Source organism: Balaenoptera physalus, assembly GCF_965194825.1.
Source record: "Balaenoptera physalus genome assembly, chromosome: 6".
In the NCBI taxonomy this organism is placed as follows: Eukaryota; Metazoa; Chordata; class Mammalia; order Artiodactyla; family Balaenopteridae; genus Balaenoptera; species Balaenoptera physalus.
This window is the reverse complement of record NC_138885.1, coordinates 60,223,395-60,244,317: the sequence shown is the minus strand read 5'-3', so window position 1 is coordinate 60,244,317 and position 20,923 is coordinate 60,223,395. Positions and strand designations below refer to the sequence as shown.

General features: G+C 36.5%; 1 long non-coding RNA gene across 1 annotated transcript in view; it reads right to left on the bottom strand.

Moving 5' to 3' along the window:
* Positions 1-20,923, bottom strand: part of LOC309662482 — a 437,456-nt gene that overhangs the window by 301,314 nt on the left and 115,219 nt on the right. The gene's annotated exons all lie outside the window — the stretch shown is intronic.

Here is a 20,923-nt window from a genome sequence, read left to right as displayed (position 1 = left end):
ATTTTGAAGATCAGTCTATTGTTGACAACCAATCTGGATAAAATAGTAAGAATCATTTTTTTCTTATTATCATGGTTTGCTCTGAAGTCTGTAGAATAATCACTGGTAATTTATTCTGCATAAGCCCAGCATGATAAAAACCATTTGGGGTCTTAGGAACATTATTATGCCTCTCATGTCAGTCACTTATTTCCATATCTGCTGTCACCATCTAGCCAAGGACTCATCTCTTCATATCTAGATTATTGCAAGAGTATCTTGTTTTCAATCTAGCAGTCATAACCTTCCCAAATTAATCTTTCTAAAATCCAGTCAATGTTTATATAGATGGTGCTGCTTAAAAACAATTGGTGTGTTCCCATTACCTACAGATAAAATCCATACTGATTATTCTGGTTCCATCACCGTTATCAACTCCAACCCGTTATATCATTTTAATTTTTCACGATTCTCCCATTCAATCCTGTCACCTCAATTAGTCAGAGCTGTTCCCCTGAATACATCATAAACTTTTCTACCGCTGCCCTTGGCCTCATGCTATTTTGCCTGTACTTTATCACTCTGGAGTCTCTTTCCCTCAGCCTCTCCAACTCCTCACAGTTTTTGAGTACAGCCTATGGGGACTGTAAAGGAGAGGAGCTTGGCACGAACCCAGGAGGTGCTACTCTAAAGGACAGTTTTCTATCAGGAGAGGAGCCAGTTGGAAGAAGGGCATCACCAAGAGGCCACTCCAAAATCAATACTGGAGGAAGGAGGCAATTTTCAACCTTCGAGTAAAGTGGGGGGCCCTGAGATTTGATCAGAGGAGTTGCCAAGTCAGATGATCTGAGCAAACAGAAAGTCAGAAAGCTAATGTGAGAGTTGAGCTGGAGGATGTAAAAGGAGTGAGGTATCAGTGTGCCAGAGGCCAGTTTGGGAATTATTATGTATCCTCTACTGCTGTCCTCTCTTGTGGTTTGGCATCCTTTGCAGAGTTGAGGGATACCCTTGAATTAACAATACTCCTCTACTGGATACCCTATCCTTCTTGGTCCAGTTCAACCCAATCTCCTCCAGGCCTCTATGAAACTTTCTTAGATCCCTCGAAGCATAGGTATCTCACCTTCCTCTGACATCACAGCACTTGTTGTCTCTATCTCTCATTTGGCAATGAATCCTGTGATTGCCTTATGACATTTTTTGTATTGTGGTTTAATTTTTATTTAAGATATTTTACATTTTTGTTTAACTTTCTGTAATTATGTCTAATACAACCTCATTAGACTGTTAAATTAAATCTTCCTTCAGTATGGAGATATGGATCTTTTCTTATTTTATATCCCCCTCTTAATCCAACATAGAAATATGCTCTTTATAGGCACCCAAACAAATACTTATTACATGACCAGGAATCTTATATTTTAATTTACTCTTATCTTTAACTAGGCCTAAAATGCAAGCTGGTATCCTGTCCTCTCTGAAATCATTTCTAAAACTGTCAAACTTTTCCCAAAAGTGTACATTCAGAAATAATTATGTTGATGAAATCCATAAGGAATATAGATGCAGTTCAGACTTACACTCAAGAAAGCAACATATTTCAGCTAGAAGCTTTTGGTTATAAGCAACAAAATCAGCGATGGCTAACTTAAGGAGAAAATAATGTATTATAAGGATATTTTGTAGTTCAAAATTCACAGGAAGGCTAAAGAAAGAGGACTCAGAGAAAAAACTATGAACAAGACTCTAAAGGGCCAAAATACCACTTTGGTACCATCAGAGTACCATTCCCAAAATAAACAGACTCTGACTACTTTTTCTGTCCTTGTGTTCAGCCTGCTCAAGGTTACAAATCTAAAGAGAGAAAACCCAGTTGGCCCAACCTGAGTCATTCACTCTTCCTCTTGACAAGATGCCTTGACTGCACAAAAATGAGGAGAGGTTATTTGCCCAAAGTGAATCCTGGCATTCTTACCAAAAGAAGAATAATGGAAACTAGGCTTCCAAATAAAGAACAGCTGGTAGAACTGATGTACATTATAGTCCAGTGAATATAATGGTGAGGTTTTGTAGAACAAGGTTCATTCTAGTGAATGAATTTTATAATCAGTTTCGACATAAAGCAGGTGAAATGAACACGGAGCAAAGAGGTTATTTAAAATTGGAATACTGTACTGAGGCTTTAACCTTGAGGCAGACTTGACCCCATAGTATAAGTATGAGCTTTTGGATTGGCAGCTCAATCAGGTCAGTGCAGAGAGTGGGCAGGTTGCCAGGTGAGGATGCTTTCAGGATCCAGGCCTCACTGTCTGCTTGGATACTCCTTTAAGGTCATGTTGGTAATCATTCTAACTGGTTTACATTTAACGAGAGCTTTATATGTGAAAGGTAATTGTTTCACGGTAAAGGGGAAAAGGGAAAAATTAACAAAATATAGCAATGCTGTACCTGACACGGATCCTTAGTGCCCAAGTGGCATCTAGGTTGCACCTGACATGGAACTCTAGTGCCCAAGTGGCATCTAGGTTGCACCTGACATGGAACTCTAGTGCCCAAGTGGCATCTAGGTTGCACCTGACATGGATCTCTAGTGCCCAAGTGGCATCTAGGTTGCATGGAATTGTATTTAAGGACACAGACAGTGAGTGAGAAAAGCTGCCCACTTATTCATCAGGTATCTCCAAACACAAGGATATTAGAACTGCTGTTTTTTTTTTTTTCATTTAGTATTTGGATGTACTCATAAATTTTCAAAACGTTTATCAAATAATTTTATCTTGGAAAAAGAATAATACCTTAAACCTGAGAATAAATAAACCACAAATTGTATGAAGTTTAAAAAAAGGATAATTTTTCTACAGTGTGTGTTTCTCATATTTGTATTAGTTTTAACTGCTTCTATTATCTTAAGGAATAGTGAGTACAAAGCTTACTTTGTAAGATGACTTTAATTATTCTACTCTTAGCAGTGCATCCCAAAGCTCTTGTGTCTTCTTGGACACACAAAAAAAATTCATTGAGAAAATAAGATTCATTTAGAGTAAGAAGAGCTAGTCTCAGTATGAACATGCTTTAAGGAATGATTCTGGTCACACATACTATCAGAACTGAGCAAGATATTTTATTTTACTAGTGAGTTTAATAAACCTAGACAGAAAAAGAGGACGATTGGAACGTAAAGAAGTAGAGAAGAGAAAAATCAACATTTCATTTTCTTAGCATGTGGAACAGAGTCAAGAACCAGTGAATAGTTGCTTGATATTTTTTATAACACAAGAAATAAGACAATAAATCAGTCCCATTTTTCATAGGTAAATATGGTACTTCAGTTAGGGAATAGCATCACTAAACTGATGAGACATCTTTGAATCTGTTATTAAATATTTAGAGCTTTATTTCTAAAAAAAATGATACTCATACCTTTTAACCACTTGTGGAGGAGTGATTTAATGTGTGCAATTATTTTACTTCTTGGATCAAAGGGACTACAAAGTAAGACTGAGAAGTTTTCATTTTTATGATGCTCTAAGGATTAAATAGGGAGATCGATTCACATCTGCCCTTTCCTTTCTACCAATTAGCCATGAAATAAAAGGAAATTAAGAGATGTGTTCTACTGCAAAGTGAAGCTCACCATAGTTGTGTACAAATAAAAGAGAAAAATACAGAGCAGTTAAGACATCTGAATGTTACACCTTCCCAGCAACAACTATATTTAAATATTTCATCCATTGTGCACAGAAAATATCCAATATCTTGTACTTAGTTCCTCTCTATAAAGATAGCCTGGGAGACTTCAGACAAAAACATTGGTGAACCATTTTATGTGCCTCACAATCACTGTTTAACATGGATATTGCTATTGGCAGACATCGAAGCACTTAAACCCAGTTTAAACATGGCCAGGAAGTGGTAACATTGCACTGGAGGGCACATTAAAGTGTTTTTAATTCCCTCTGCAGACATTAAACCAATGTGGAAGTTAGCAATTTTATTGGTTCTCTACAGTGTCCTTTCTACCTCAGGAAAATAATGAAAACATGTTACAAAAATAAAGTTCTATGGGGATGTCTTTTAAAATATATCGTCCTTTCTTCTAAGAAAAATGTTCTTATACCCTATCCCCAGGACAATGAACTAGGATGTATGTGGTACTAGGATGTATTTTGATTAGTGTGTGTATGTTCTATACACACAAACACACACACACATATATATACCTTTCATATTACTTTTTGGGGGTGCATAAAAGTGTGTGTTTTGGGGGAATGAGTGTAGAAGAGACTGAAATCTCAATGTAGCTTCCAAAGCTCTTGGAGATTACTGACCTGAGATTTTTAACTCCAGGAAGGGCTTTCTGGTGGCAGCAACCTCTCTGACTTCTTTGTCAGCTGGTAGTTAGAGCCTGTTTCATACAAAGGTGCCAAGACAAGGCTGAGGCCATCACTCGGCCTCAGTTGTCAGTACCTCTTGCTTCAGTATCTGATTATGTCAAGATTCTAGCAGCAGTGGAGAGAAAGGTCTTTCAGATCACAGTGGAGCAATTAACTAGAAGAAATTGCTTTGGGGAATCCCAGTCTTAAATCCTGCAGGGAAATACCTCAAGTATTTGCCTGCAAGAAAAGCAAAACTGGAATCATCTCAACTTGAAGACTTGTGTACTTCTATTAGACACAGAAAACATCAACTACAAAAATGTGGAAACACTAATGCATTTTAAAATTTCAGAAAGATTATAACACACTTTTTAAAAAGGATAGCAAGTGGTAACACAATGTGAGGGTTTTAAGCAGTGAACAGTTAGTTCTTCCTAAGGATTTTCCTATCCCTTACCCAATTTTGCAAAATTAGTAGTTGAATATGAAGTCTTTGTGGAGCACTCTGATCAAGGAAGTATTTCATTTGCTTGTTTTTCCTTCACTGGATACAAATTAAAGCTGCCTGAGGTTTCAGAATAACATTTCTAAGATGAAAGAACTTTTTAAAAAATTCATTCATTCTTTTATTGATTCCTTAGTTCAACAAGTATTTATTGAGCGTGGACTCTGGAACCAAAGTCTAGAAATAATTCAAGTATCGGCTACTTAATAGCCCTATACTATTATTTTTAATCATTATTTTTTTATTGAAGTGTAGTTGCTGTATAATATATGTTACAGGTGTACAATATAGTGACTCACGATTTTTAAAGGTTATGCTCCATTTAAAGTTATAAAATGCTGGTTTTATTCCCCGTGTTGTACAATATATCCTTATAGTTCATTTTATACATAAGTCTGTAACTTTTACTCTCCTACTGCTATATTGCCCCCCCCCTTTCCCTGCTAGTAACCACTAGTTTGTTCTCTATATCTGTGTTCTGCTTCTTTTTTTTATATTCACTAGTTTGTTGTATTTTTAAGATTCCACGTATAAGTGATACCATACAGTATTTGCCTTTCTCTGACTTAGTTCACTTAGCATAATGCCCTCCAGGTCCATCAATGTTGCTGACAATGGCAAAATTTTATTCTATTTTAAGGCTGAGTAATATTCCATTGTATCAATAAATATATACATCACATCTTGTTTATCCATTCATCTTTTGATGGACACTTAGGTTGCTTCCATATCTTGACGTTTGTAAATAATGCTGCTATGAACATTGTGGTGCATGTATCTTTCAAATTAGTGTGTGGTTTTTTTTGGTTTTTTTTGGGGGGGGGTTATATACCCAAGGGTGGAATTGCTGGATCATACGATAGTTCTATTTTTAGTTTTTTGAGAAACCTCCATAATGTTTTCCCCAGTGGCTGCACCAATTTATATTCCCACCAACGGTGTACAGGGGTCCCCTTTTCTCCACACCCTTGCTAACATTTATTTGTTTTCTTTTTTATGACAGCCATTCTGACAGGTGTGAGATGATACCTCATTGTGGTTTTGATTTACATTTCCCTGATGATTAGTGACACTGAGCATCTTTTCATGTGCCTGTTGGCCATCTGCATTTCCTCTTTGGAAAATTGTCTGTTCAGTTCTTCTGCCCATTTATAATCAGGTTTCTTTTTTTATGTTGAGTTGTATGAGGTGTTTATATATGTTGGATATTAATCCCTTATTGGTCATATCATTTGCAAATATTTTCTCCCATTTGGCAGGTTGTCTTTTCATTTTATCAATGGTTTCCTTTGCTGTGCAAAAGCTTTTAAGTTTAATTAGGTCCCCCCCCCTTTTTTTTTTTTTTGCTTTTATTTCCTGTACTTTAGGAGATGGATCCAAAAAAATATTGCTGCAATTTATGTTAAAGAGTGTTCTTCCTATGTTTTCCTCTGGAGTTTTATAGAATCCAGTCTTACATTCTGGTCTTTAATCCATTTTGAGTTATTTTTGTATATGGTGTTAGAGAATGTTCTAATTTAATTAGAACTCTTCAGTAGCTGAACAGTAGCTGTTCAGTTTTCCCAGCACCTCTTGTTGAACAGACTGTCTTTTCTCCATTGTATATTCTTGCCTCCTTTGTCATAGATTAATTGACCATAAGTGTGTGGGTTTATTTCTGGGCTCTCTATCCTGTTCCATTGATCTATGTGTCTGTTTCTGTGCAAATACCTTACTGTTTTGCTTACTGTAATTTTGTAGTATAGTCTGAAGTCAGGGAACGTGATTCCTCCAGCTCTGTTCTTCTTTCTTAAGACTGTTTTGGCTCTTCAGGGTCTTTTGTGTTTCCATACAAATTTTAAAATTATTAGTTCTAGTTCTGTGAAAAATACCATTGGTAATTTGATAGGGATTGCATTGAATCTGTCGATTGCCTTGGGTAGTATGATCATTTTAACAATATTGATACTTCCAATCCAAGAACACAGTGTATCTTTCCATCTGTTTGTGTTGTCTTTAATTTCTTTCATCAGCATCTTAGATGTTTTCTGAGTACAGGTTTTTGCCTACTTAAGTAAATTTATTCCTAGGTATTTTATTCTTTTTGCTGTTATGGTAAATGGGATTGTTTCCTTAATTTCTTTTTCTGATAGTTCATTGTTAGTGTATAGAAACACAACAGACTTTTGTATATTAATTTTGTATCCTGCAACTTTACCAAATTCATTGATGAACTCTAGTAATTTTCTGGTGTCATCTTTAGGATTTTCTATGTATAGTATCATGTCATCCACAGTGACAGTTTTATTTCTTCCTTTCCAATTTGGATTCTTTTTATTTCTTTTTCTCCTCTGATTGCTGTGGCTAGGACTTCTAAAACTATGTTGAATAAAATTGGTAAGAGTGGGCATCCTTGTCTTTTTCCTGACCTTAGAGGAAATGCTTTCAGCTTTTCGTGGTTAAGGATGATGTTAACTGAGGGTTTGTCATATACAGCCTTTATTGTGTTAAGGTATGTTCCCTCTCTGCCCACTTTCTGGAGAATTTAGACTAATACTTAAAAGTAGATTAAAAAAAATAATAGCTATAGTATTTTAAATAAAATATAAAATATTTTTATTTGCTTTCTTTTAATAGTCCTTTAACTGCGTAAATACCTGCACTTCAGAAAAAAATGAAAATAGAAATATACAAAAAAAAAGAAAACAAACCAGAAACTAGAAATCTCCAATAAACTTACCAATGAAAACCATTGTTACTACTTTTCAATTAAGCCTTCCTGATTTTTCTCTTGCTTATAGCTACTATTTTCTTAGTGACAATAAAGCCTAAAAAGAAGTATTAAGCTGGAGTTAGGAGTGTTGGTTGGAACTTACAGTGTTTCATAATTATTTCATCAAGCAGTAGGTAAGGGATTATGCTCTAGTCTTAGCCAAGGTTGACTAGAAAACAGCCTGAGGCCATCATGGAATCAAAGAAGAGCAACTGAGAGAGAGATGGCAGTGAGTTGGGAGGATAGGGGAGTAAACTCAAGTGGTACACTATGGCTGTGGCCTGCTTCATCAAGAGACACAACTGGTCACTCAGCCATGTGGGATGTCTCTGGATAGGCTATATACGCACCATGCTTTGGAACTGTCTATAAGAGGAGGAAAAGGAAAAGAAATCTACCTGTTAGCTCCTTCATCTCTCCTGTCAGCCCCTGGTCAATATTTGTCTCCTAAAGACTCTTCCCACCCCTGTAGCACAATGCTTTATAGAGACCAGATGTGGTGAACAGAGAGACCATATAGTTTTTTCATCAAGCATAGGAACTCGATAGAAGCACACAATGGTCAGATTCTAGAGAGATCCAGTGAAGGTTTGATTTGTTTATAATCACATTGTTTTTAATGATGTAGAATCATAAGAGGCTGCAGCTGAAACCACCACCCGTGTTTGTTAACAGGCTGACCAAACAGTTGTAGTTTAAAACCAAAGATCATCTAAATATGTATCTTTGGGACAGAAGAGAAGGAAAAAAATCTGAAGTGAAAATTGGCTTTAAGTTTAGAAAGGATTTTAAATGAGATCATGTAGGTCAAACTAAAAATACACGCAAATCGCTACTAAATACTGACTGAGAAACTTAGCACATCAATTGCTAAACTAGAAAGTAGTTGGACAATTCTTTGCTGTCCAGAGAGTATGAAAGTCTCCAGGCCCATGGTTGATAGGCTGAATGTCTGGTTGCCTTCACACTGGCTGGACACTCACTCTTGTTACTAAGGGCCTATCATGTGGCTCAGCTCTAGCTCTGGCAGGTGGGATCTGGGGAAAAGAGAAGACCACATGGCCAAGTTTGTCCATCCCAAAGGGCTTCTCCGCTTTTGCCAAAATAGACGGTATCCTTGTCTCTGAGAGGTAAAGGAAACTGTTTTAAGAATTACTTATTAGGGGAAAAAAGTTAGCCTGCTTGCAGATTTTTAAGAATATATGTATATGTATGTGTATATATTTACTTAAATTTTAAAGCAGTTCATTCATTACCTTGTTCTTTTACTCATTAAGTAATGTTTGAGAGACTAACATAAAATGTGCTGGGATAAAATGGTGACAATTCCCTTTCCTCACAGAGCCTATAGCCAGTCAACAATATGGACTAGACGTGGTCATGGGCTGTAACAACACAACGTGGAAGTGATGAATGTTGTAAGGAAGGAAATGGTGGGTTGGCCAAAAAGTTCATTCCATAAGAGCATACAGAAAAACCTGAATGAACTTTTTGGCCAACCCAATACCAGGAGAACACAAAGGAAATGCACTTAACTAGAATCTGGATCAGAAAAGCCTCCTGAAAGAAGTGACACTTAAACAAAGACCAAAAGAATGAGGGAGGAGAGAGCTCAGAGGAAAGGACAAGTGCCAAGGCTCAAAGAGCACTATGTAGTTGAAGAACTGAAATTAGGTTAGACCAGATAAAAAATAGAGTGCAAAGGGAAGAAGTCATACAGTATGAGGCCAAAATGCTAAATAGTCCACAGGAGAGTCTTGTGCCAAATATTGGGTTCTCTTGGAAATTGGCTCCAATGCTGAGGTCTTCATGCAGGAAGTTTACTGGGGAGAGGTTTCAATATCAACCCCTGTGAGTCAGTGAAGGCATTCCACTGCCCAACTTCTCTCTCTCCCTGTGCGTGGAAGAAGTTGGGTTGTTATATGGTCACTACAAAGTCTTTAGCCAATCCCACAGGGAGCTCTGAAATTGGGATGGACCTTCAGAGTTGTCTCTGATTGGATTCAGGGGGGTGAAATTTTATGCCTCTGAATGGAGCCGTCATTGGATACCGGCTGCTCTGGGGAGGGTATGACCTTGTGCATGTAGGTTCTCTTCAGCTGAGGGAAAGTCCCAGGGAGGGACAGAATTGAGAGCTGTTAGCTGCAACGCTACAACAAATGCTTGAGTTTTCAAGGGGGCCTAGGGAGTGAACCCCGTTGTAAATAAAGTATACTAAGGATGCATTGACTAAACTATTAGAAGGATGGTAAGTGTGGGTTTTAAGCACAGAAGAGATGCAATATGATGTATATTTAGAAAGGTTTTTCTGTCTGTAAGATGAGCAACAGATTGGAGAGAGGCATGACTAGGAACAGAGAGACCAGTTGAAAGTTGGTTGCAAAAATTCAGGCAAAAGGTGACAGTGGCCTGAGGTAGGGTGGTGGCAGTAAGAATGGAGAGTTGTTGATGGATCTCAAAGATACTTAAGTAGAAGGGGAAAGACTTGGCAATTGGTTGTGAAAAAGAGAAGAGTCCAGGCTATAACCCACATTTGTAGCTTAGGTACACGTGATAGGAAACAGAGCAAGAGAATGCAATTGTTTGATTGTTATTACATTTTTTTAATGGTAGGAGGGCGATGCTAAACTCAGTTTAGAAAATGTAGAGTTTAACAGGGGCATGTATGTGAGATTACTAAAAAGCATATAGATAAAAGGGTCTGGACCACAGGAAAGTGATTTGGACCAGAAACAGATATATGGGGGCCATCAGCATAGAGGTGGTAACTGTGGCCAACAAAGAGATCCAGATGGCTCAGGAAGGTGTATACAGTAAGGAAAACAGAAGGCCTAGGATAAAATCATGAGGTCTTGATTTTTCTTTTTCAATGAAGCATTCATTAAATTCTTACCCTGTGCTTTCAACTTGATTAAGAAGGAGAGGTGAGAAAAGGGTAGTATTTTTCTAATACCTTTGTTATGGCAAACACATTATCTCACTATCTTATTTTACAACCCTATGATTTTGGATTATCATTCCCATTAAACAGATGAGAGCAAAGGCTCAAAAAATTTAAACAACTTCCAGAAGTCACAACACTATCAATTAATGGAGCCAGAAGGTCAATCCTGGTCTGCCTGTGTTTTGCTATTATTTTTACACTAAACCAAGGCTAACTTCAAATGATCATATAATGCAGGTTTATTGTGAATTATAGTTTTTATAATCATAGTCTTATTTTGGTTGATACAATATGCTAACATTTAAACATTAAAAAGTAAAACTAGACAATTCAAATCTGCTTTGGGGAATAAACATCGGGTCTCCTATGTTCTCAAAACTTAAAAAAGATGTAGACATTTTTTCTCATCAGACAGAAAAACAACAGAAAAGGGCTTTATCTTTCATTAACCACTTTGTACAGAAAAGCTTCTATTTATTCTGAAGGGAATTAAAAATGTATAGCAATAGGCATTTAGGACAAATTTACCTCACAACAAAAATGCACGTACTGTTAGCACTGATGTTATTTATTTATGTGTAAGCTAGAATTACATGCCCATATAGGACCCAGGCTTATGAAAATGTCTGAAAGCGTTTCTCAGGGCTGTGAGAAACTGTGTCTATGCAGAAGCGTATCCTGGGCTTTCTTGCAGGGGTTCTGAGCACACCCCCAGCCCCATGGTTTCTGTTGATAGAGATGCATCAGCAATGCTTAATCAGTGCTCTATTCTGGTTGATAACCTGCAGATGTCTTCTCTAACACACAGAGAGTGGGAGCATAGTGTTCCTGCTGGGGAACTGAGAGAGGTAGTAATGGTACCACAGGGACCTTGGGACTATACTCATAAGTGGGACAGCCGTCCATCAGCCCTTGGCCTCCTGTGGATACATCTTCCACACAGCATGCACTTTTCATAAGGTTGGCATCCCCTCACCAGTTCCAGTGGTGAGCCTTGAATACATTATTATCTTTCATAAAAGGTCATTAAGGTCAAGTTCAGTTGTATGAGTGGATACAGTTTAAAACTGCAAAACCTCATAAAGTGCTATAATTAATGTTAAATTACACGTATTTCAGAATTCCTTGCAAGCCCCTACCAGGAACAGAAAGAAGAACTCCTTTTAAAATTGTCCTTTATCTCTAAGTTTCTTTAGGATGTTGGCTTTGACATTAAGATAAAACTGGGCTAAAAGCTGCCAGGTAGCCCTTGAAAAATTATCTTGCTACCCAAGAAGAAAAACATTTGAAATGTGCAGATCCCATTTATCATGAATGTGGTTTTTTAAAGTCATAAAAATAAAAGAGGATTGTGGTTTTTAAAAAAAAAATGTTATACAGTTATAAAACTTGGGATTAAAATGCACTTAAGTTTAGTCTCACTTATTTTGTACATGATTACACAGATTCACAGATGGGAAATATATTCAAGTTCATACAAGAAAAGACTAATGGTAAAAGTAGGACTATAAACCAAGTTGTTTTTATTCCAAATCAAAACATGTGCCACAGCACTACACTGCCTTGTTTCATAATTTCTTGATAAATATAAATTTATATGTACTAAGTAAAAATGTCAAGTCATACATTTAGAAATTTCAAAGACACTGAAAACATGCTAAAACTAAAGACTCATAATTTGCTTGGGGTAGTGACATTGCTCAGTTTTAAAATGTCACACATAAACCAGTCCTCTAATGAACTTCATCTTATTGCCTTCATTCCTTTAAAAAAAAAATTGTCACCTGTCATTGAATATGCAAAATAAAATGCATCGACAGGAATTAATAGGCCATAGAACTTGGTGAATTCTCCTGGAGAATATTTTTATGGTGAAAGCTTGGCAACCGTTCCTGTGATTAATCATAATGGTACACAAACCGTCAGGTCCAGATAAACAGGCCTATTCCTTCTTTCTGGAATATTCCCCTCCTCTTTTTTCTTCAAAAACAACCACTTCTACCCTCTCTGTATTCTTCCCTGTGGTAATCCCACCTCCACTTCTGCAACCAAATCCTACTTTCCCCCAAGAAGCTATCTCAGACCACCAAAGGAGGAAGCGATTTTGTTCTCCTTTGAATTTCAACATACTTGATACATCCAGCACTTAACACTGATCATACAGTGTAATATCAGCATATATTCCCCAGACTTTAAACATTCCAAAAGGATTGAGTTGTATAGTCTTAGAAGACAGGTGTGGGCTAGGGAGTCAATAAATATTCCTGGCCAATAGACTGAATACACAATAAATGGCTAAGTATCAATACATCAGAAGCTAGGATACTTTAAAAATTCAATCAGTGGATCATTGGTTAACACACATACTAAAAGTGAGCTTTCCCTAGGAAGAAGGGACACTTCCAGCCCCCCCACCTTTCCTGTTAGAGAAAAGTGAGAATAAAAAAGGAATTTTTAAAAGTCAAAGAGAAGATTTTCAATGTAGTGTAATCTGAAGGTTTACTTGGTTAAAAATAGTCTTCCTTTGGCTGACCAGAGATCAAAATTCCCATCTTTACCTGAGAGAAGCAAGAGGGATAGAAGTAAACACTACCGACCACTCATCCCATGCCCAGTGACTAACATATATTTTCCCACTAAAATTTGCGACAATCCTGTGAGACATTGTTATTCCCATTTTCCCCCCTACAAAGTTTGCCCTGAATGCTCAGGAACCAGGATTACAGAGAGAATGTGGTCAAGATGTGACATTTCATGCAGGTAATATTTCCTCTGCTTTGTTTTACAAAATAAATTTATGTTAAGAAATGAAATAGCTTAAGTGCTTTTATCACTCATTAGTATATATCAAATGTTATTGCTTATTAAAGAATAATTAGGGCTTAAAAATTAAATATCAAACAACATATTACATTAAAAAACTGTCTTATACTAGTAAAGAAAGATTGTGGGTTGGAATGTGTTCTAGAAATATTTTTTCTTTAAAAAAGAGCACTAATCAGTCAAATTTCATCTGCTTCTGTATTTGTCAAGCTAGCCATGTGGAGCAATAGCAAAACTAGGGTTTCCTCCAACCTCCAAATCCTATGATTGGTTGATTTATAATGTTCTTTAATAGTGGAATTAGAGGCAAACTTTTTCTACCCAATTAAGCTTGCTGACAGAGTAGTTCCTTGTATATGTGGAATTTGCTTGCATTTGGAGCCCTACTGCCGGTCCTCTGCAAAGAAGGAAATGTTTTCAAATCTGAAGACATTTGCAGCTGTTGGGCTAGTTGACTCATCACTTCTGAGATTTTCTTCCCCAAAATAAAAATCATCTGGGGACTAATTGCTACTCAGACTAATAATATAGCTTGACACTTCTGAAGATCTTTTCATCACTGGATTTCACAAGTCTTCTGAGCCCATCTCTGAAATCCTGAGCTTCTCAACCAAAATCCAGGTAGAGGCTTGAATAACAGAGATTCTCTCTGGCAGGAGTGGGGTTAGGGTTGCACATTCCTCATTCACATTTTCCACCTCACATCCAGGAGGCCCTATACTTGATTAGCAGAATCCTGCAGTGTGATGAGCTGCAAAGAGCACTGCATGCTGAGTTTCACGACCTGGAATGCATCTGGGCTCCATCTTAACAGAAGCAAGGCATCAGATAAGTGACTGCCTTACAGACCTCATGTAGATCTGGTAAGCATCTACGTCTCTAGGGAATAAAGTTATAAACACTCCTTAAAAGTATTAGGCACGTTCATACAACTATAAATTATGATTAACATTTAACTGTCATTAGCCCAACATTCTCAATTTCTTCAGTTATTTAAAAAAAAAGGGCGGTGGGGGGAGAAGAAGAGGATGGGTCAGCATATGTAACGTCACTATGAAGAACATGTTTAGAGGTTTTGCTAAATGGAACACGTTTAAAATTTTTTTATAATCAGGCTATATCTGCCAAAAGAGCCTGGGTTGTTTATTTTTCATTTCAATAATTGATTTTTCATTTATTTGACCCTAGTCAAGAAACCCTATATGTTGGCCAAGCCTTAGAGACAACTAGCCATGTGGCCTCAGGCAAGTTATCTAATTTTTTTCAAATCTTTTTCGAACTGAAAAGTTGGGAAGTAGGAAAGAGATGAGGCAGAAGGAACAAACAAATGGGTCTGGGTTACCCAGGTCAGCATCAACAGCCTGAATTTTCCACCTCCAGGAGAACTCTGGCCTTAAACAAAGGGAGCTCTGCTGGTTTAGAGTTCTATATACTCACAGATGTTCACATCAAAATGTGTGAGAGGATCAAGACTTGCTATTTGAAGACAACATTTCTAAAACTGTGTTCCAAATACAATAGCTTAATTTGGAATTCTGACTAAAAATGCCTGAGGACTTGGCAGAAGTAATAAAGGGTGGCACACAAGAAATGTATGTTGACTTCTTGATTTGCTGATACACTAAAAATTTTTATTGAACAGAACTGAGGCCCATCCTGAGAAAACATAAATTCCAAAAGTAAATTAATTAGAAGGAATCTTGGAAGAGTATGTGTACTTTCTCCATCTGTTTATTTTAATAAAAAAGGTAGGGTAGAGTGTTGAAATCTGTTTAACACCTATCACAGGGTTATTATAAGAATAAAATAGTAAACCAAATGTGAGAGTTTAGGGAAACTAGAACATCTTATATAATATTGGGCCAAATATGAAATTTAAACTCTATTAATAATAGATATAATTTTTTATAATTTTTGGAGTGTTTTCAAATAGACTTCCAATATCTAGCTTCTCAAAAGAGAGAAGTATTTTGTAATTCTTACATATGGTTTTAATAAAGCATGAAGAGAACAGTCAAAGTACAGCTGCTACTATAGCCAGGTTTAAAAATTTTTTTTAAATCAAGCCATTGCCTACAGTTGGACTTTTGAAGTACAGATATTGCTTATTTTAAGAAATATATATTTTTCCTGGAAAAACTGAATGTAAAGACAACTATTAAATGACATTTTCAGTGAAAATTTGGTGCTGTCTTACAAAGTGAAGCATCTTTTTAAAGGCTGTATCATTATTCCTAGTATTTTCTATTTCATATGTCTGGATTTGTATATGTTTGGCTTCTTAAAGTAGAGGGAGTTCATCTTTATTATTATTTTTTTAATAGATCTTTATTGGAGTATAATTGCTTCACAATACTGTGTTTGTTTCTGTTGTACGTCAAAGTGAATCAGCCATATGCATACCTATGTCCCCATATCCCCTCCCTCTTGAGCCTCCCTCCCACCATCCCTATCCCACCCCTCTAGGTGGTCACAAAGCACCGAGCTGATCTCCCTGTGTTATGCTGCTGCTTCCCACTAGCTAGCTATGTTACATTCGGTAGTGTATATATGTCGATGCTACTCTCACTTCACCCCAGCTTCCCCCTCCCACCCTGTGTCCTCAAGTCCATTCTCTATGTCTACGTCTTTATTCCTGCCCTGCCACTAGGTTCATCAGTACCATTTTTTTTTTTTTTTTTTAGATTCCATATATATGTGTTAACATACGGTATTTGTTTTTCTCTTTCTGACTTACTTCACTCTGTATGACAGACTCTAGGTCCATCCACCTCACTACAAATAACTCAATTTTGTTTCTTTTTATGGCTGAGTAATATTCTATTGTATGTATGTGCCACATTTTCTTTATCCATTCATCTGTTGAGGGACATTTAGGTTGGTTCCATGTCCTGGCTACTGTAAATAGTGCTGTAGTGAATGTTGTGGTACATGACTCTTTTTGAATTATGGTTTTCTCAGGGTATATGCCCAGTAGTGGGATTGCTGGGTCGTATGGTAGTTCTATTTTTAGTTTTTTAAGGAACCTCCATACTGTTCTCCATAGTGTTTGCATCAATTTACATTCCCACCAGCAGTGCAGGAGGGTTCCCTTTTCACCACACCCTTTCCAGCATTTCTTGCTTCTAGATTTTTTGATAATGGCCATTCTGACTGGTGTGAGGTGATACCTCACTGTAGTTTTGATTTGCATTTCTCTAATAATTAGTGTTGTTGAGAATCTTTTCATGTGCCTCTTGGCCATCTGTATGTCTTCCTTGGAGAAATGTCTATTTAGGTCTTCTGCCCCTTTTTTAATTGAATTATTTGTTCTTTTGATATTGAGCTCCATGAGCTGTTTGTATATTTTGGAAATTAATCCTTTGTCCATTGTTTCATTTGCAAATATTTTCTCCCATTCTGAGGGTTGTTATTTTGTCTTGTTTATGGTTTCCTTTGCTGTGCAAATCTTTTAAGTTTAATTAGGTCTCATTTGTTTATTTTTGTTTTTATTTTCATTACTCTAGGAGGCGGGTCAAAAAAGATCTTGCTGTGATTTATGTCAAAGAGTGTTTTTCCTATATTTTCCTCTGAGAGTTTTATAGTGCCTGGTCTTACATTTAGGTCTTTAATCCATTTGGAGTTTATTTTTGTGTATGGTGTTAGGAGTGTTCTAATTTCATTCTTTTACATATAGCTGTCCAGTTTTCTAAGCACCGCTTATTGAAGAGACTGTCTTTTCTCCATTGTATATTCTTGCCTCCTTTGTCATAGATTATGTGACCATAGGTGCTTGGGTTTATCTCTGGGCTTTCTATCCTGTTCCATTGATCTATATTTCTATTTTTGTGCCAGTACTATGCTGTCTTGACTTCTGCAGCTTTGTAGTATAGTTTGAAGTCAGGGAGCCTGATTCCTCCAGCTCTGTTTTTCTTTCTCAAGATTGCTTTGGCTATTTGAGGTCTTCTGTGTTTCCATACGAATTGTAAAATTTTCTGTTCTAATTCTGTGAAGAATGCCATTGGTAGTTTGACAGGGATTGCATTGAATCTGTAGATTGCTTTGGGTAGTACAGTCATTTTCACAATGTTGATTCTTCCAATCCAAGAACATGGTATATTTCTCCATCTCTTCATGTCATTTTGATTTCTCTCATCAGTGTTTCATAGTTTTCTGAATACAAGTCTTTTGCCTACTTAGGTAGGTTTATTCCTAGGTATTTTATTCTTTTTGTTGGGATGATAAATGGGATTGTTTCCTTAATTTCTTTCTGATTTTTCATTGTTAGTGTATAGGAATGCCAGAGATTTCTGTGCATTAATTTTGTATTCTCCAACCTTACCAAATTCATTGATTAATTCTAGTAGTTTTCTGGTGGCATTTTTAGGATTTTCTACGTATAGTATCATGTCATCTGCAAACAGTGACAGTTTTACTGTTTCTTTTCCAATTTGGATTCCTTTTATTTCTTTTTCTTTGATTGCCATGGCTAGGACTTCCAAAACTATGTTGAATAATAGTGGCGAGAGTGGACATCCTTGTCTTGTTCCTGATCTTAGTGGAAATGCTTTCAGTTTTTCACCATTGAGTATGACGTTTGCTGTGGGTTTGTCATATATGGCCTTTATTATGTTGAGGTAAGTTCCCTCTATCCCCATTTTCCTGAGGGTTTTCATCATAAATGGGTGTTGAATTTTGTCCAAAGCTTTTTCTGCATCTATTGAGATTATCATATGGTGTTTATTCCTTAATTTGTTAATATGGTGTATCACATTGATTGATTTGCATATATTGAAGAATCCTTGTATCTCTGGGATAAATCCCACTTGATCATGGTGTATAATCCTTTTTATATGTTGTTGGATTATGTTTGCTATTATTTTGTTTAGGATTTTTGCACCTATGTTCATCAGTGATATTGGTCTATAATTTTCTTTTTTGTGATATCTTTTTCTCGTTTTGGTATCAGGGTGATGGTGGCTTTGTAGAATGAATTTCGGAGTGCTCTTCCCTCTGCAATTTTTTGGTAGAGTTTGAGAAGGATGGGTGTTAGCTATTCTCTAAATGTTTGATAGAATTCACCTGTGAAGCCATCTGGTCCTGGGCTTTTGTTTGTTGGAAGATTTTTAATTACAGTTTCAATTTCATTACTTGTGATAGGTCTGTTTATATTTTCTAATTCTTCCTGGTTCAGTCTTGGAAAATTGTACTTTTCCAAGAACTTGTCCATTTCTTCGTGGTTGTCCATTTTATTGGCATATAGTTGTTTGTAGTAGTCTCTTATAACCTTTTGTATTTCTATGGTGTCAGTTGTGATTTCTCCTTTTTCATTTCTAATTTTATTGATTTGCGTCCTCTCCCTTTTTTCCTTGTTGAGTCTGGCTAAGGGTTTATCAATTTCATTTATCTTCTCAAAGAACCACCTTTTAGTTTCATTGATCTTTGCTATTTTTTTTTCATTTCTATTTCATTTATTTCTGCTCTGATTTTTATGATCTCTTTCTTTCTACTGACTTTGGGTTTTCTTTGTTCTTCTTTCTCTGGTTGCTTTAGGTGTAAGGTTAGATTGTTTATTTGAGATTTTTGTTTCTTGAGGTGAGATTGAATTGCTATAAAGTTCCCTGTTAGAACTGCTTTCGCTGCATCCCATACGTTTTGGGTCATCACGTTTTGTTGTCATTTATTTCTAGGTATTTTTTAATTTCTTCTTTGACTTCTTCAGTGATCTCTTGGTGATTTAGTAGCACACTGTTTAGCCTCCATCTGTGGCTTTTACAGTATTTTTCCTGTAATTGATTTCCAATGTCATAGCATTGTGGTCTGAAAAGATGCTTGTTACAGTTTCAATTTTCTTAAATTTTCTGAGGCTTGATTTGTGACCTAAGATGTGATCTATCCTGGAGAATGTTCCATGTGCACTTGAGAAGAAAGTGTATTCTGTCACTTTCAGGTGGAATGTTCTATAAATATCAATTAAATCTATCTGGTCTATTGTGTCATTTAAAGCTTGTGTTTCCTTATTTATTTTCATTTTGGATGATCTGTCCATTGGTGTAAGTGAGGTGTTAAAGTCCCCTACTATTATTGTGTTACTGTCGATTTCCCCTTTCACTGTTGTTAGCATTTGCCTTATGTATTGAGGTGCTCCTATGTTGGGTGCATATATATTTATAATTGTTACATGTTCTTCTTGGATTGATCCCTTAATCATTATGTAGTGTCCTTCCTTGTCTCTTGTAACATTCTTTATTTTAAAGTCTATTTTGTCTGATCCAAGTATTGCTACTCCAGCTTTTTTTTGATTTCCATTTGCATGGAATATCTTTTTCCAACCCTCACTTTCAGTCTGTATGTGCCCCTAGGTCTGAAGTGGGTCTCTTGTAAACAGCATGTATATGGGTCTTGTTTTTGTATCCATTCAGCCAGTCTGTGTCTTTTAGTTGGGTCATTTAATCTATTTACATTCAAGGTTATTATCAACATGTATGTTCCTGTTACCATTTTCTTAATTGTTTTGGGTTTGTTTCTGTGGGTCTTTTTCTTCTCTGTGTTTCCCGCCTAGAGAAGTTTCTTTAGCATTTGTTGTAAAGCTGGTTTGGTGGTGCTGAATTCTCTTGGCTTTTGCTTGTCTGAAAAGCTTTTGATTTCTCCGTTGATTCTGAATAAGATCCTTACTGGGTAGAGTAATCTTGGTTGTAGGCTTTTCTCTTTCATCACTTTAAGTATATCCTGCCACTCCCTTCTGGCCTGCAGAGTTTCTGCTGAAAAATCAGCTGATAACCTTATGGGGATTCCTTTCTATGGTATTTTGTGTTTTTCCCTTGTTGTTTTTAATATTTTTTCTTTCAATTTAATTTTTGTTAGTTTGACTAATATGTGTCTTGATGTGTTTCTCCTAGGGTTTATCCTGTATGGGACTCTCTGTGCTTCCTGGACTTGGGTGACTATTTCCTTTCCCATGTTAGGGAAGTTTTCCACTGTAATCTCTTCAAATATTTTCTCAGACCCTTTCTTTTTCTCTTCTTCTTCTGGGACCCCTATAATTTGAATGTTGGTGTGTTTAGTGTTGTCCCAGAGGTCTCTGAGATTGTCTTCAATTCTTTTCATTCTTTTTTCTTTATTCTGCTCCTCAGCAGTTATTTCCACCATTTTGTCTTCCAGCTCACTTATTTGTTCTTCTGCCTCAGTTATTCTGTTATTGATTGCTTCTCGTGTATTTTTCTTATCAGTTATTGTGTTGTTCATCTCTGTTTGTTTGTTCTTTAGTTCTTCTAGATCTTTGTTAAACCTTTCTTGTATCTTCTCAATCCGTGCCTCCATTCTATTTCCTAGATTCTGTATCATCTTTATTATCATTACTCTGAATTCTTTTTCAGGTAGACTGCCTGTTTCCTCTTCATTTATTTGGTCTTGTAGGTTTTCACCTTGCTCCTTCATCTGTGACATATTTTTTTGCTGTCTCTCTCTTTTTTTTTTTTTTTTTTTTTACAAGTGGGATTATGTTCCTATCTTACTCGTCATTTGGCCTGTGGCTTCCAGCACTGGAGTTTGTAGGCTGTTGGGTA